The sequence below is a fragment of the Melanerpes formicivorus genome, unplaced genomic scaffold, assembly GCF_026170545.1.
Source record: "Melanerpes formicivorus ecotype bairdi unplaced genomic scaffold, bMelFor1.0.p_v2 SCAF_287, whole genome shotgun sequence".
NCBI classification, from domain to species: domain Eukaryota; kingdom Metazoa; phylum Chordata; class Aves; order Piciformes; family Picidae; genus Melanerpes; species Melanerpes formicivorus.
In genome coordinates this window covers 4,213-19,437 of record NW_027142639.1, presented here as the reverse complement: position 1 = coordinate 19,437, position 15,225 = coordinate 4,213, and positions in this window count along the sequence as shown.

The window sequence follows — 15,225 nt, the reverse complement described above, 5'->3', positions numbered from 1 at the left end:
GGCATCCCAGACAGAGCTTGGGGTTTGTCTCGCCACCTAGACCGGACCTGCCTGGGGACCCGGGCTCTTGGGCAAAGCTGGCTGTGCTACCCAGATCTGCTCTGTCTCTGCTTGCAGGATGCCCAGCCGGTGCCAGGGCACCGCAGCGGTGCCACCACCTGCTCAAGCTGCACAGACCGCTATCGTCCCCAGAGCCACCAAGCGTGCTATCCTAAACCCAGCTTCCTAAACCCCAAACGTCCCCAAGCAGCCCTGCAGCTCCCCTGCCCAGACCTCCCTGCCCTCCCACCACAGCCAGTTCAGGGCCCTGGGCTTTGTCCCTGTCCAGCACAGCAAGGCTGACACAGCTGGGGTCGTGTGTGCCACCACTGCCACCACACATCCAGTGTGCCACCATGGCATCACAACATCCAGTGTGCCACCCCTGCCACCATACGTTGGCATCACAACATCCAGTGTGCCACCCCTGCCACCATACATTGGCACCAGAACATCCAGTGTGCCAGCATACACTGGCATCACAACATCCAGTGTGCCACTACTGCCACCATACATTGGCATCAGAACATCCAGTGTGCCACCATGGCATCACAACATCCAGTGTGCCACCCCTGCCACCATACATTGGCACCAGAACATCCAGTGTGCCAGCATACACTGGCATCACAACATCCAGTGTGCCACTACTGCCACCATACATTGGCATCAGAACATCCAGTGTGCCACCATGGCATCACAACATCCAGTGTGCCACCATGGGTGTGCACCACAACATCCAGTGTGCCACCATGGCACCACAACATCCAGTGTGCCACCCCTACCACCAAACATTGGCATCACAACATCCAGTGTGCCGCCACTGCCACCACACCTTGGCACCAGAACATCCAGTGTGCCACCCCTGCCACCAAACATTGGCATCACAACATCCAGTGTGCCGCCACTGCCACCACACCTTGGCACCAGAACATCCAGTGTGCCACCCCTGCCACCAAACATTGGCATCACAACATCCAGTGTGCCGCCACTGCCACCACACATTGGCACCAGAACATCCAGTGTGCCACCCCTGCCACCAAACATTGGCATCACAACATCCAGTGTGCCACCACTGCCACCAAACATTGGCACCAGAACATCCAGTGTGCCACCCTGGGTGTGCAGCACAACACCCAGCCCCTCCCTGCCTGCAGAGAGGGCAGTTTAAGGAGCTGCCTGCTGAACGCAGATCAGGTTCGACTGCAGTGCTGCTGAAGGACTTTATTCACAGCCATGCAGGGGCTGCTCAGGAAGGGAGGGAAGGCAGGAACCCAAGGGAGGGCAGGTACCCAGGGGAAGGCAGGCACACAGGGGAAGGCAGGCACACAAGGGAGGGCAGGCACACAGGGGAAGGCAGGCACACAGGGGAAGGCAGGCACACAAGGGAGGGCAGGCACACAAGGGAGGGCAGGCACACAGGGGAAGGCAGGCACACAAGGGAGGGCAGGCACACAGGGGAAGGCAGGCACACAGGGGAAGGCAGGCACACAAGGGAGGGCAGGCACACAAGGGAGGGCAGGCACACAGGGGAAGGCAGGCACACAGGGGAAGGCAGGCACACAAGGGAGGGCAGGCACCCAGGGGAAGGCAGGCACACAGGGGAAGGCAGGCACCCAAGGGAAGGCAGGCACACAAGGGAAGGCAGGCACCCAAGGGAGGGCAGGCACACAGGGGAAGGCAGGCACACAGGGGAAGGCAGGCACCCAAGGGAAGGCAGGCACACAGGGGAAGGCAGGCACACAGGGGAAGGCAGGCACACAAGGGAAGGCAGGCACACAAGGGAGGGCAGGCACACAGGGGAAGGCAGGCACACAAATCATCCCAGCATCAATCAGGTTCTCCTTTGCCACCACGTGGCCGCGGGGAGGGCATGACTTCTGACTCCCTGGGAAGGAAGAGCCGTGGGTGGCTTTAGAGGGAGGTATCTCAGACCTCTGCCCTGCAAACAGCCTGGAACGCTGCTGGAACACCCAAGCGGCCTCTCATCAGCCACGGTGATAAACATCAATCACTGGAAGCCTCAGCCCCTGGAGGGTTTTAAGGGCCAAGCTGGAGGTGGCTGTGAGCAGCCTGGTCCAGTGTGAGGCGTCCCTGCCCATCACAGGGGGGTTGGAACTGGATGCTCCCTGAGGTCCTTTCCAACCCTGACAAGTCTGTGATGCCTTCCCAGCTCCCTGGGTGACAGCCTAGGACAGAGATGCCACCTCCTGCCCCTCCAGAGGGAGCAGGGAGCTCATCCTGCCCTGTGCTCAGCACTGCTCAGGCCACCCCTTGAGTCCTGTGTCCAGCTCTGGGCTCCTGAGGTTAGGAAAGAGGTTGAGCTGCTGGAAGGTGTCCAGAGGAGGGCAACAAAGCTGGGGAGGGGTCTGGGGCACAGCCCTGTGAGGAGAGGCTGAGGGAGCTGGGGTTGCTTAGCCTGCAGAAGAGGAGGCTCAGGGGAGACCTTCTTGCTCTCTGCAACTCCCTGCAGGGAGGTTGTAGCCAGGTGGGGGTTGGGCTCTTCTCCCAGGCAAGCAGCACCAGAACAAGAGGACACAGTCTCAAGCTGTGCCAGGGGAGGTTTAGGCTGGAGGTGAGGAAGAAGTTCTTCCCAGCATGAGAGATTGGCCCTGGGGATGTGCTGCCCAGGGGGGTGGTGGAGTCACCATCCCTGAAGGTGTTTAGGAAGAGCCTGGCTGAGGCCCTTGGTGCCATGGTTGAGTTGATCAGATGGTGCTGGGGGATAGGCTGGACTGGATGATCTCTGAGGTTTTTTCCAACCTGGTTAATTCCATTCCATTCCATTCCATTCCATTCCATTCCATTCCATTCCATCCCATCCCATTCCATTCCATCCCATCCCAGTTTCCCAGAAGGGGCACAGCAGGGATGACCATTATGGATGGTGGGGCCTGGCTTTAAAGGCACCTGCTCAAACAAGGAGCCCCTGAGCCCCAGGGGCTGGGGCTTTAGCTCAGCCAGGTTTTGCTGTTGGGGCCTTTGCACCAAGCCCTGGCCAAAGGGGCAGTGCCAGCAGCCAGAGCCTCAAGGGCAGCAGCACCAAGCTGCCTTCCCCCCTCCAGCCTAATTTTACTCCGGACCAATGTATCCCCTGGGGCAGCAGTGCCCAGCAGCTGAACACAGTTGGGTTTTTCCTCTTCCTGAGTGTTTACTTGCCTGGTGTATTTATAGAGCAGGCTCAGATAGCCTCTCAGCCTGTCTCCTGCAAGTCCCAACCAGCCTCCCCCTGGGCAGACACCTTCCCCATCCCCTGGGTCCCCTGGCAGCCCGCACGGCTGCCGGCGCTCTGCCAGCACCACAGCCACCAGCCCCTGCTGGGGGAAAGCTGTGGGGGCTGCTTTCCAGCAGCAAGCTCCTGGAAGGGGGCAGCTGTGGAGGGCTCCCTGTGGAAGAGGTGTCTGGGCTGTGAACTCGGTGTTAAGGGCAAGACATTGGCAGAGGGCAGGTTCCATCCCCTGCGCGGCGCCTGGGAAGACCTCGTTCTCTCTGCTCCCCCCTTTTCTGTGCCAGTGTGTTATTTTAAACAGCTGCCCCAGATCTGGCAGCACCCAAAGGCATCCTAGGAGATGTGCAACCAGGGCAAAGGGAGAGGAGGACCAGATGAGACTGTCCAGCCCATGGCTGCTGGGGCATGACAGGCAACAGAGCCCAGGACGGAGCAGAGCCCTGTGCAGGCAGCAGGAGTTGGAGGACAGAGCAGAGCCCTGTGCAGGCAGCAGGAGCTGGAGGACAGAGCAGAGCCCTGTGCAGGCAGCAGGAGCTAGGGGACAGAGCAGGGCCCTGTGCAGGCAGCAGGAGCTGGAGTACAGAGCAGGGCCCTGTGCAGGCAGCAGGAGCTAGGGGACAGAGCATGGCCCTGTGCAGGCAGCAGCAGCTGGAGGACAGAGCAGGACCCTGTGCAGGCAGCAGGAGCTGGAGGACAGAGCAGGGCCCTGTGCAGGCAGCAGGAGCTAGGGGACAGAGCAGGGCCCTGTGCAGGCAGCAGGAGCTAGAGGACAGAGCAGGGCCCTGTGCAGGCAGCAGGAGCTGGAGGACAGAGCAGGGCCCTGTGCATGCTGTGGCTGCTGCCTTGTCTCCAGACCTCTCTCCTGGCTGGGGCAGCTTTAGCACTGTTATAAATAGCCAGCACCAACAGCCAGCTCTGCAGTGCTCCCTGCCCAGCTGGCTGGGGGGCAGGGACCCCACTGCCACCACAGCCCCATGGCAAGGACACGGGGACACACTGAGGGGCCCAGGCTCAACCCACAGCCCCACAGCCAGGACATGGGGGCAGGCTGAGGGGCCCAGGCTCAACCCACAGCCCCACAGCCAGGACATGGGGGCAGGCTGAGGGGCCCAGGCTCAATCCACAGCCCCACAGCCAGGACATGGGGGCAGGCTGAGGGGCCCAGGCTCAACCCACAGCCCCACAGCCAGGACATGGGGGCAGGCTGAGGGGCCCAGGCTCAACCCACAGCCCCACAGCCAGGACATGGGGGCAGGCTGAGGGGCCCAGGCTCAACCCACAGCCCCACAGCCAGGAGATGGGGGCAGGCTGAGGGGCCCAGGCTCAACCCACAGCCCCACAGCCAGGACATGGGGGCAGGCTGAGGGGCCCAGGCTCAACCCACAGCCCCACAGCCAGGACATGGGGGCAGGCTGAGGGGCCCAAGCTCAACCCACAGCCCCACAGCCAGGAGATGGGGGCAGGCTGAGGGGCCCAGGCTCAACTCACAGCCCCATGGCAAGGACATGGGGGCAGGCTGAGGGGCCCAGGCTCAATCCACAGCCCCACAGCAAGGACATGGGGGCAGGCTGAGGGGCCCAGGCTCCAAGGCCAGCACCCTGCCCGGGCATGCTCCAGCGCCAGCCGCTGGCTGCCAGGCAGGGCTGGGGGCTGAGCCAAGCTCAGCAGCTCACACACACACACGTTCCTGGCTCTCCATTTCACAAGATGAAAGGGGGGGGGGGGGGGGAGGGGGGAGAGAAAAATAACTGAAGTGATGCAAATGCAGTTGTGGCAACTGCTGGGGCTGAGCAGCAGCGAGGAGCCGAAGGGCCCCCAGGGGATGGGGGGCAGGGGGGGGCAGCTGCCCTGCGCCCCAGCTGTCAGCACAGATAACTGGCATTGCAACAGCAACTGCCGGGCAGGGAGAGCGGGGGGGGGGGGGCTGTGGGGAGCCCCCTGCCACGCAGAGGGGAAGCAGAGGAGAGGGCTGGGTCTCTCCCCACTTCCCCGGGGTGACCTCTGGGTGGAAAGGCACTGCCAGCAGGGGACAGACAGCACCTGGCGGCGGCAGGCACCGCGCTCAGCGCCTGGGAGCATCCATCCACCCATCCATCCATCCACCCATCCATCCATCCATCCATCCATCCATCCATCCATCCATCCATCCCCCCTCCCCTCGCTGACCCCACAGCTGAAAGCCCCCCCCCCCCCCCCCCCCCCCCCCCGGCAGCCAGCCCCCCCTCCCCGGCCGTGGTATTTTCCATGCTCCCCGAAATCCCTGGTCATTTATCCTGCCTAAGCTGCCGGCCCCAGCCACGCAGGAGATTACATTTTGACAGCTGCTCATGGAAAATTCAGCTCCCTCCCTCCCTCCCTCCCTCCCTCCTCCAGCCCTTTCCGCCCTCCTCCCACACGCCTGAAAAAGAATGAGAGAGAGAGGGGCAGGGCTCAGCGATTCCTCCTCGCCTGGGCCTCCTCCACCCCCGGGGATGCTCCGGGGAAAGGCCATGGATCCTTCCTCCCTCCCTTCCTCCTTCCTTCCCTCCCGGGGCAGCTGGGGAGCCTCCTGCCCTGCAGCACACGAACCCCGCGGCTGGGGCTGGCAGCAGGCTGCTGCTCTGGCCAGGAGCAAGAGAAGGATGCTGGGGGGGAGGTGGGCTGGCCTGGAAAGGGCAGGCTCAGCTCCTGCCCGCCCTGCCCTCCTGGATCCTTGCAGCAGGGCTTTTGAGAAAGCCCCAGGGCTTTCCCAGGGCTGCAGGACACGGGCTGGCAGGTGACTTCATCTCCCTGGTGGCTTGGTCTAGAAACCAGGAGCAAGCAAGAGCCTGTGCTCCCCAGGGGCTGCTGCCCTCTGAGTATTTTTAGGAAGGTTACATGGGTAATTTTAGAGAGCTGGGTGAAGCAGGGCTGGGAACCTCTGAAAACCTCCACCGGGCTCCTCTGCAAGCTGCAAAGGCCTTGTGCTTAACCCTGCAGCTGCTGGAAGCACCACCACAGGGGCTGCTGGGGCAGCTTGGGGGATGGCAGGTGGCTGAAGCTCTTTCTGACCCCTCTGTAGTCACAGACCCAAACACAGCCATGGCCAGGCCTGCTAGGAATTGCTTCTGAAGCTGGGACAGGAAATTCCCCTCACTCGTGGCTACAAGGGGTGCCTGCAGCAAGCTGCAAGGCTTGGGGAAGGCACTGAGCACGGCAGCAGGGTCAGTCACACCACATCCCACAAGTGGAAGAGGCTGCTCCTCTGGAGGGTGGGGGAGAGGCTGCTCTACAGGAGCTGCAAGCCCATCTCTGACTGCAGGGCAAGGCACTTGCCACGTCCACAGTCCCTTGCCAAACCTTCTGGTAGCTCAGTGTGCCTCCTGATGGATTGCTGACAAGCCCCACTGCCCCTGGAATGGAAGGGAATGGAATGGAATGGAATGGAATGGAATGGAATAGAATAGAATAGAATAGAATAGAATAGAATAGAATAGAATAGAATAGAATAGAATAGAATAGAATAGACCAAGTTGAAAGAGACCTTCAAGATCATTGTGTCCAACCTATCATCCAACACCACCTAATCAACTCAACCATGGCACCAAGCACCCCATCAAGTCTCCTGAACACCTCCAGACATGGTGACTCCACCACCTCCCTGGGCAGCACATCCCAATGGGCAATCACTCTCTCTGTGTAAAAATTCCTCCTCACCTCCAGCCTAAACCTCCCCTGGCACAGCCTCAGACTGTGTCCTCTTGTTCTGGGGCTGGGTGCCTGGGAGAAGAACCCAACCCCCACCTGGCTCCAACCTCCCTGCAGGGAGTTGCAGAGAGCAAGAAGGTCTCCCCTGAGCCTCCTCTTCTCCAGGCTAAGCAACCCCAGCTCCCTCAGCCTCTCCTCACAGGGCTGTGCCCCAGACCCCTCCCCAGCTTTCTTGCCCTTCTCTGGACACCTTCCAGCAGCTCAACCTCTTTCCTAACCTGAGGAGCCCAGAGCTGGACACAGGACTCAAGGTGTGGCCTAACCAGTGCAGTGTACAGGGGCACAATGACCACAATGACCTCCCTGCTCCTGCTGGCCACACTCTTCCTGATGCAGGCCAGGATGCCCTTGGCCCTCCTGGCTGCCTGGGCACACTGCAGACTCATGTGCAGCCTACCATCAACCAGCACCCCCAGGTCCCTCTCTGCCTGGCTGCTCTCAGCCACTCTGCCCCCAGCCTGTAGCACTGCCTGGGGTTGCTGTGGCCAATGTGCAGCCCCTGGCACTTGGATGTGTTCAATCTCCTGCCCTTGGCCTCTGCCCATCTGCCCAGCCTGGCAAGGTCCCTCTGCAGAGCCTCTCTACCCTCCAGCAGATCAACTCCTGCCCCCAGCTTGCTGTCAGCTGCAAATTTACTGCTGATGGACTCAATGCCCTCCTCCAGATCATCAATGAAGATGTTAAAGGGCCCAGCACTGCTCCCTGGGGCACACCACTGGTGCCTGGCTGCCAGCTGGCTGTGGCACCATTCACCACCACTCTCTGGGCTCAGCCTCCAGCCAGTTCCTCACCCAGCTCAGTGTGCTCCCATCCAAGCCATGGGCTGACAGCTTGGCCAGGAGCTGTGGCATCACCCCAGGGGTGGGAGATACCAGTTCTCCCCTTAGCAGATGGCTGAAATGCAGAGAGCAGCAGTGTCACACCTCCAGTGCCAGGAGGAGGAGGAGGATGTGCCCTGAAGGCAGAGGGCAGCAGCAGCCCAGGCCAAGCGCCCAGCTGCAGCCTGCTCAACAAGGGCAAGTGCAGGGTCCTGGACCTGAGCAAGAATAACTCCCTGCACCAGTACAGGCTGCTGGTGGTGGTGGGAGCTGACCTGCTGGGAAGCAGCTCTGTGGAGAAGGTGGTGGCAGTGTGGTGGACAAGCTGCCCTCATGGGCAAGCACACCCATGGTCTCCTGGGGGGCATTAAGAAGAGTGTGACCAGCAAGGCCAGACAGGTTCCCTTCCCCTTCTGCTCTGCCCTGGGGAGGTTACAGCTGGAGTACTGTCTCCAGGTTTTGGGCTCCCCAAGGTTCTGGGCTCTCCAGGTTCTGGGCTCAAGAGAGACAGGGAACTACTGGGGAGAGTCCAGCAGAGGCTACAGAGCTGCTGAGGGGCCTGGAGCAGCTCTGGGAGGAGCAAAGGCTGAGAGCCCTGGGGCTGAGAGCCTGCAGAAGAGCAGCCCCAGAGGGGAGCTGAGCAATGCTCAGCAAGAGCTAAAGGCTGGGGGGCAAGAAGCTGGGGCCAGATCCTTGTCAGTGGTGCCCAGGGACAGGCCAAGGGGCAACAGGCACAAACTGGAAGCCAGGAGGTTCCATCTGAACAGGAGGAGAAACTTCTTTGGTGTGAGGCTGCTGGAGGCCTGGAGCAGGCTGCCCAGAGAGGTTGTGGAGCCTCCTTGTCTGGAGAGCTTCCAAACCCCTCCTGGCCATTGTGCCCCTGGGCAAGCAGCTGTGGGTGCCCTGCTGGAGCAGGGGGGGTTGGGCTGGGTGACCTCGAGGTCCCTTCCAGCCCCTCCATGCTGGGATTCTCTGAAGCCCAGCAACCCACTCCACACAGAGAGACATTCACCTAAGGGATCCCAGGCTGAACAGGAGCCCTGCATGCACCAGCTCCCCAGAGGTGCCTGCCCCAGGAGGGGTCCCTCTGACAGTGCCCAGCCCCAGCATGGGACACCCCAGGCCCCAGGGAGCTCAGGGGTAAGCCCAGGCTGCTTAAGGTCCATGGAAGAGCTGGAAAGCTCCACTGCACAGCCCAGCTCAGTGTCTCCAGAGAGCATCCTGGGCCCACAGCCAAGGGAGCTGGCTTCCACCAGGTGAGGATGTGCCCAGTCATGAGAGACACACAGGGGATAGCTGGTCCAAGCTGGCAGGTGAAGCAGAGTCCTGGTACCTCCTCCTTGCTGAGCAAAGCCTGAGCACCCAACCTCCTCCCATGGCTTCCCCCATGGCACCAGCTGCTCCAGCACCAGGTGGGGGCTGGAAGAGTTGGATTCTCTCTGATCAAGACAGGAGGGAAACACTGAAAGACTTCATCTGTCAGCCCCCTCAGAGCGAAGCAGAAGCACAGGGGGCTGGGGAAGGTGAAGGGACTCCCAAGTTTTCTCCCCTTACCCTTCATGGGTTCCAGGAGGGAAGGCAGCACAGAGGAGTTGTCCTCCTCAGCAGCCAAGCAAAGGGTATCTGCAGAGCCAGGACATTCACCTTGAGTCCTGTGTCCAGCTCTGGACTCCTCAGGTCAGGAAAGAGGTTGAGCTGCTGGAAGGTGTCCAGAGAAGGGCAACAAAGCTGGGGAGGGGTCTGGGGCACAGCCCTGTGAGGAGAGGCTGAGGGAGCTGGGGTTGCTTAGCCTGCAGAAGAGGAGGCTCAGGGGAGACCTTCTTGCTCTCTGCAACTCCCTGAAGGGAGGTTGGAGCCAGGTGGGGGTTGGGCTCTTCTCCCAGGCAGGCAGCACCAGAACAAGAGGACACAGTCTCAGGCTGTGCCAGGGGAGGTTTAGGCTGGAGGGGAAGAGAAAGTTCTTCCCAGCAAGAGAGATTGGCCCTTGGGATGTGCTGCCCAGGGAGGTGGTGGAGTCCCCACCCCTGGAGGTGTTTAGGAAGAGCCTGGCTGGGGTGCTTGGTGCCATGGTTGAGTTGATTAGGTGGTGCTGGGGGATAGGTTGGACTCCATGATCTCAAAGGTCTCTTCCAACCTGGTTAATTCTATTTCTGTTCTATTCTGACCTAGCATCTCCTGGAGGTGTCACATGCAGAGCACAGAGCACACCTCCAGCACTGGGGCACCACAGGGACCTGCTGGCTGTCCCGAGGGCATCACTCCCCATGGAAGTGAAGCTCTACCAGTCTCTGAGCCCTGCAGCTGGTGATGCCACCTTGCACCAGGAGGTATCTCAAAGCTGCCCCAAAGACCTGTGCCACTCAGGACCACGCTCCCTCTGCCAGCAGAGCACCTGCACTGAGTGCCTGAGGGCCATGGTACCCAGCAGCATCAGGCCCAAACCCATTTGCCTTGCAGAAGGAACCAGCACCATCTGCAGGGGCAGGTGGAGGAGCTGGAGCCCAACACAGCCCCAGTGCCCTGGCAGGTGAAGGGGCTTGGCCCCTGTGCAGCACAGGGGGTGAGAGGAGCTGGGACACCTAGGCAGGAAGCACTGCAGGGCCTCCTCTGCCAGCTCCTCAAAAGGGCCCTATGAGAGTCCTTCCTCCTGACTCCAGGCTGCAGGGAGGTGGGGAAGAGCATAAAGGATAGGCCCAAGGTGGAAACAAGACATCCAACCTTCCTAGGGCTGGGGGATGGCAGCCACTCAGCTCTGGACAGTGAGCCAGGCATGGGGAACACAAAGGCCACCACTATCCTGGCTTGGGTCAGCAACAGTGTGGCCAGCAGGACCTGGGCAGGGACTGTCCACCTGTACTGGGCACTGGTGAGGCCACACCTCACATATTTGGTTTAGTTTTGGGCCTCTTACTGCAAGGATGACAGTGAGGTGCTGGAGTGGGTTCAGAGAAGGGTAACAAAGCTGGGGAAGGGTCTGCAGAACAGGGCTGGAGAGGAGCAGCTGAAGGAGCTGGGGTTCAGTCTTGAGAAGAGGAGGCTGAGGGGAGACCTTCTGGCCCTCCACAACTCCCTGAAAGGAGGCTGGAGCTGGGTGGGGCTTGGTCTCTTCTCCCAAAGCACAAGCAACAGAACCAGAGGAAAGGGCCTCAAGCTGTGCCAGGAGAGGTTCAGTTGGACATGAGGAACAATTTCTTTCCCCAAAGGGCTGTCAGGCCCTGGAACAGGGCTGCCCAGCACAGCGGTGGACTCCCCATCCCTGCTGGGGTTCAAAGGCCCTGCAGAGGTGGTGCTGAGGGACTTGGTTTAGTGGTGAGCTGGCAGTGCTGGGTTAAGGGTTGGACTGGATGATCTGAAAGGTCCCTTCCAACCCAAACAATTCCATGACTCTCTGATGGCTGAGCTGGGACATTCCTGGCTGGCACCACTTGGAGCAGCACAGGCTGCTGCCTTGGCAGAGGGCTGCTCCTGCTCCATCCCACCTCACCACTGCCTTGCTGAGTCAGTCCAGTTGGCTGAGGGGAGAGAAAATAAACTCCTGTCATGTGAAGCAGCACCCCAAAAAGCAGCTGCCCCTGGCCAACCTCTAAGAAAAGCTGTCCCTGGTTCCCAGTGGCTCCTGGCAGAGCCCCCACGCTGTCAGGTCGGCCACGTGCCAGCACGGGGCGGCAGGGACGTGCCCATGGATCATGAAGCTGGCCAAGGCCAGCACCACCTCACTGCCTGAGGGATCAGGCTTTGGAGACTCCTCTGCCCACCCCCACCCAGCTCCAGCCACGAGAAGGAGACACAGCAGCAAGGAAAAGCTGCTGGGGCTCCGGATATGCCACAGAGAAGTCTCTAGAGCCAGGGGGGATGCAGGAGGGGCTGAGTGGCATCATGCCTCAGCCACCCAGGGCTGGCTTGCTGCAAGCCAGGAGGCAGAGAGAGCTTTTTTTAGCCACTTGGTTTCTTCTGGGGGCGGTGGGGGAGGATGGGAAAGGAGCAGAACAGATTGCAGTAGCTGCTCCAAGGGAAGCCAAAGAGTTGGGAAGAGGTAGATGATGTGAGAGAGGGAGCCCCACAGGGCTGTTTGCTCCAGAGCACCCAGAGTCATCAAGCCTCAGCAGATGGACACACCAAAGCCCTGCAAGACACATCCAGCCCATGGATGCTGGGAAGCAGGAGGGCAAAGAGGCCTGGAGGTAAGGTCACAGGACATCCAGAGCCACTCTCCTTGCACACAGATCCTCAGGGAAGACAGGCAAACAGCCTCTGCACCCTGAGCATCCCCTGGGCCTGCCTGAGTATTGCCCCTTTGCTGCAGCTGCCCTCTTCTGCACAGAAGTGCCTACACCACAGATGGAGAGCATCTGCCTCCTCCAGCCCAGACAGTGCTGCAGGGCCAGGTTCCCCCAAGCCTGGGGGAGAAAGGTGACCTCCCAGGGTCACCCTGCCATCCAGTGAGCCCTACTTTACTGCAGGCACACTCCCCCAGCTGCTAGGAGCAGGCTTCATAAGGAAGAGTGTGTAGCCCAAAGCTAATTTTAGCATCCTTGGAGAACTGCAGAGTCAAGCAGAGGGGTCCTGGGTGACAGCTCAGTGAAGGCATTAACACCTCAGCCTCCTGCCCTTGGGCTTGGCCTGACCGAGTCAGGAGCTCATTCAAGTCACAGAGCCGGGCTGGGAGCAGCTCAGCCTGCAGAAGAGCTGCTCTGGGGCTGCTCCCTCACCTCTCAAGGGAGGCTTGGGGTTTCAAATTCACTGCCCAGAGAGGAGAAGGATCCTGCAGGCAGGCCTGGGAATTCCCAAAGGGTTTGCCCCCATGCCTGGGTTTTTCCCTCCTGAGTATTTCTTGAGTGAAGGACAAAGCCCAACTGCAAGCCCTGCAGTGGGTGGCAAGCACCTGCAAGCTTCACAGAGCCAAAGGGGCAAGGGGGGTGGGGAGATCCCAGGTGCTGGAATCAAGGAGCTCAGGGATCCCTCAGCAGCACAGTGGGAGAGGAAAGGGCAAGAGTCAGACATGTCGGCTTGGGAGGGCTGGGAGGGAGCAGCAAGGAAACGTCAGGAGGGGACCTGCCGGCGAGGTGACTCACTCCTGACTCAGCCATCCACAGGGGAGGCTCTGGAGCTGCTCCAAAGGGCTGACCTGAGCCACTTCCCAAACACAGCTTGGATCCAGCCCCGTGGGGTGACGCAGCAGCTCCTTGGCCACCTCCCTTCTGAGCCCAGGGGTTGCCTGAAGCAGAGAACTCGTGCCCTGGTGCTGCCCAGGCTCCCTCAGGCCTCAGCTGACCTCACTGGGAGGATGAAGGGACACTCCATGGTGACATGCCATGCCGGCAGAGGGAGCAGAGCCCACTGCTGACCTCAGCCACGCTGAGGAGTGATCCCATCCAGCTCCTGGGACACCTCCTCCCTGGGCATCCCACGGCAGCGCCGCACAAAGGGAGCGGCGGAGGCATTTCCCACGGCATTTCCTCTCTGGCTCAAGGGGGCAGGAGTTACTGGGGCAACTGGTTTTCAGCACTGAGAACCCCTCCAGCCCCTGGGGTGTGTGGGAAAACCAGAACACTGCCTTTTGGAGCCGGGGGGGAGAGGAAGTAAAAGGGCAATTATTAAGTGGCAGGCAACAAAGAGCTCCAAAGGCACCGGCAGCTACACCCACAGGCAGAGCATGGCTGTGAAATGCTTCCAGGCAGTTAGCACTGAGGGTTTCCTGCAGGAAGAAAGACACTGTTGGGAGAAAAAAATAAGCCCCAGGGAGAAGCATGCTGCAGAGCAAGGCCTAACCTCACCTGCCCCCAGCTCCTCGCAGCAGGCAGGAGCAGCGCGGTGGCAGAGAGCATCTCCCTGCTCCCCAGGAGGCTTTGCACCTACCCAGGGATGCCTGGGAAAGGCCCCAGGCTTCCAGGGCAGCAGCAAAAGGGATAGTGAGGTGTGGATCTGCAGGGTGATCACACACCTCTGCTCTGCTCTGTGTGGTGCAGCAGGAGGGGAGGCAGGCTCCATAGCACTGAGCTGCTCAGCCAGGCAGCAGCAGCTCCCCTACTCCAGCCAGAGGATGGCACTCTCCAGGCTGGACAGGGCCTTGAGCAACCTGGGCTCGTGGAAGGTGTGGCAGGGGGGCTGAAACTGGCTCATCCTTAAGGTCCCTTCCAACCCCAGCCATTCCATGATCCATGCTATGACTTGGGAGACAGCCCTGTGCCAGGGGTGAGGCTGCCACAGCACAAGGCTCGCTCTGGAGCAGCCCTGCTCCGTGCACTCCCCAGCTGCCTTGGCAGCATGGAGGTGGCTGGCAGACAGGGCAGCTCTGGGAGCTGAGGATTGTGAGGGTTGTGGTATTGCTGCTTGCCTTGCAGAGTCACTCATTTACCTTGCCTAGAGAGGAAGCATGGAGAGAGAGGAATTTAAAGCCAGAACAGAAGGCAGCCTCCTTTCCTCATCTTCTTAGTTTTGCTCCTGGGTTTATTTGTGGTTGTGTAGGGTGGTTCTGCAGCAGGTCCTTACTGGAGCACACAGCAGCTGCTTGGAGTGATTGGCCATTGGGATGGACTGCCCAGGGAGGTGGTGGAGCCACCATCCCTGGAAGTGTTTAAAACAAGACTGGATGAGGCACTTGGTGCCAGGGTTTAGTTGATTAGATGGTGCTGGGTGGTAGGTTGGACTTGATGACCTCAAAGGTCTTTTCCACCCTGGTTAATTCTGTATTCTTCTGAAGCCTCAAAGCACAGAGCACAATCTCTTGGAGGAATGAACCCCTTGGTGAGCAGCAGGGCCTGCCCATGCCAGGCCCTCCTACAGGTAAGCAAAGCCCTGTTCAGCTGTGCCACCTTCTCTGCCTCTCCTTCTCTTCAAGGTGTGCCACCCTCAACCACGAGAAAGGCCACCCTGCCTCACAGCCAGCTGGGGGCAGGAGGGAGGCAGTGGGGCTGCAGATGACCAAACTCCCAGCTGTGGGATGTCTCTTCCCCAAGAGAAAGGAAAACCACCGAGGCAACAAGCAGAGGAGCACTTCCAGAGCTGGGAAGTGGGAAGCAGAGTCCACCCATGCCAGGAGGCACTCACCCAGGACCAGCTGCAGAGCACTGTCTGCTTCACACCTGGCTAGGAGGAGCAAAAGGAAATCAAAAAGCATCTACAAGCACCCTCAGAAGGAGGAGATCCAGGCAGACAGCAGGCTTGGAGGGCTATGGCATCAACAAATCAGGAGCTGGGCCACAGCTGCCAAGGAGCAAGATGGAGGTGGGGGATAACCTGGAGCAATGGGGAGGCTCAGGCTCACCCTATCCTTAAGCACCAGCTCAAGAGATGCCTGGCCTTAAAACCAACCTCATCCCATCCCCTTCAAACCAACCCCACCCCACACTGCCTGCCTCAGTGAGCCCACATCTGGAGTACTGTGTCCAGTTCTGGGCTCCCCAGTCGAAGAGGGAC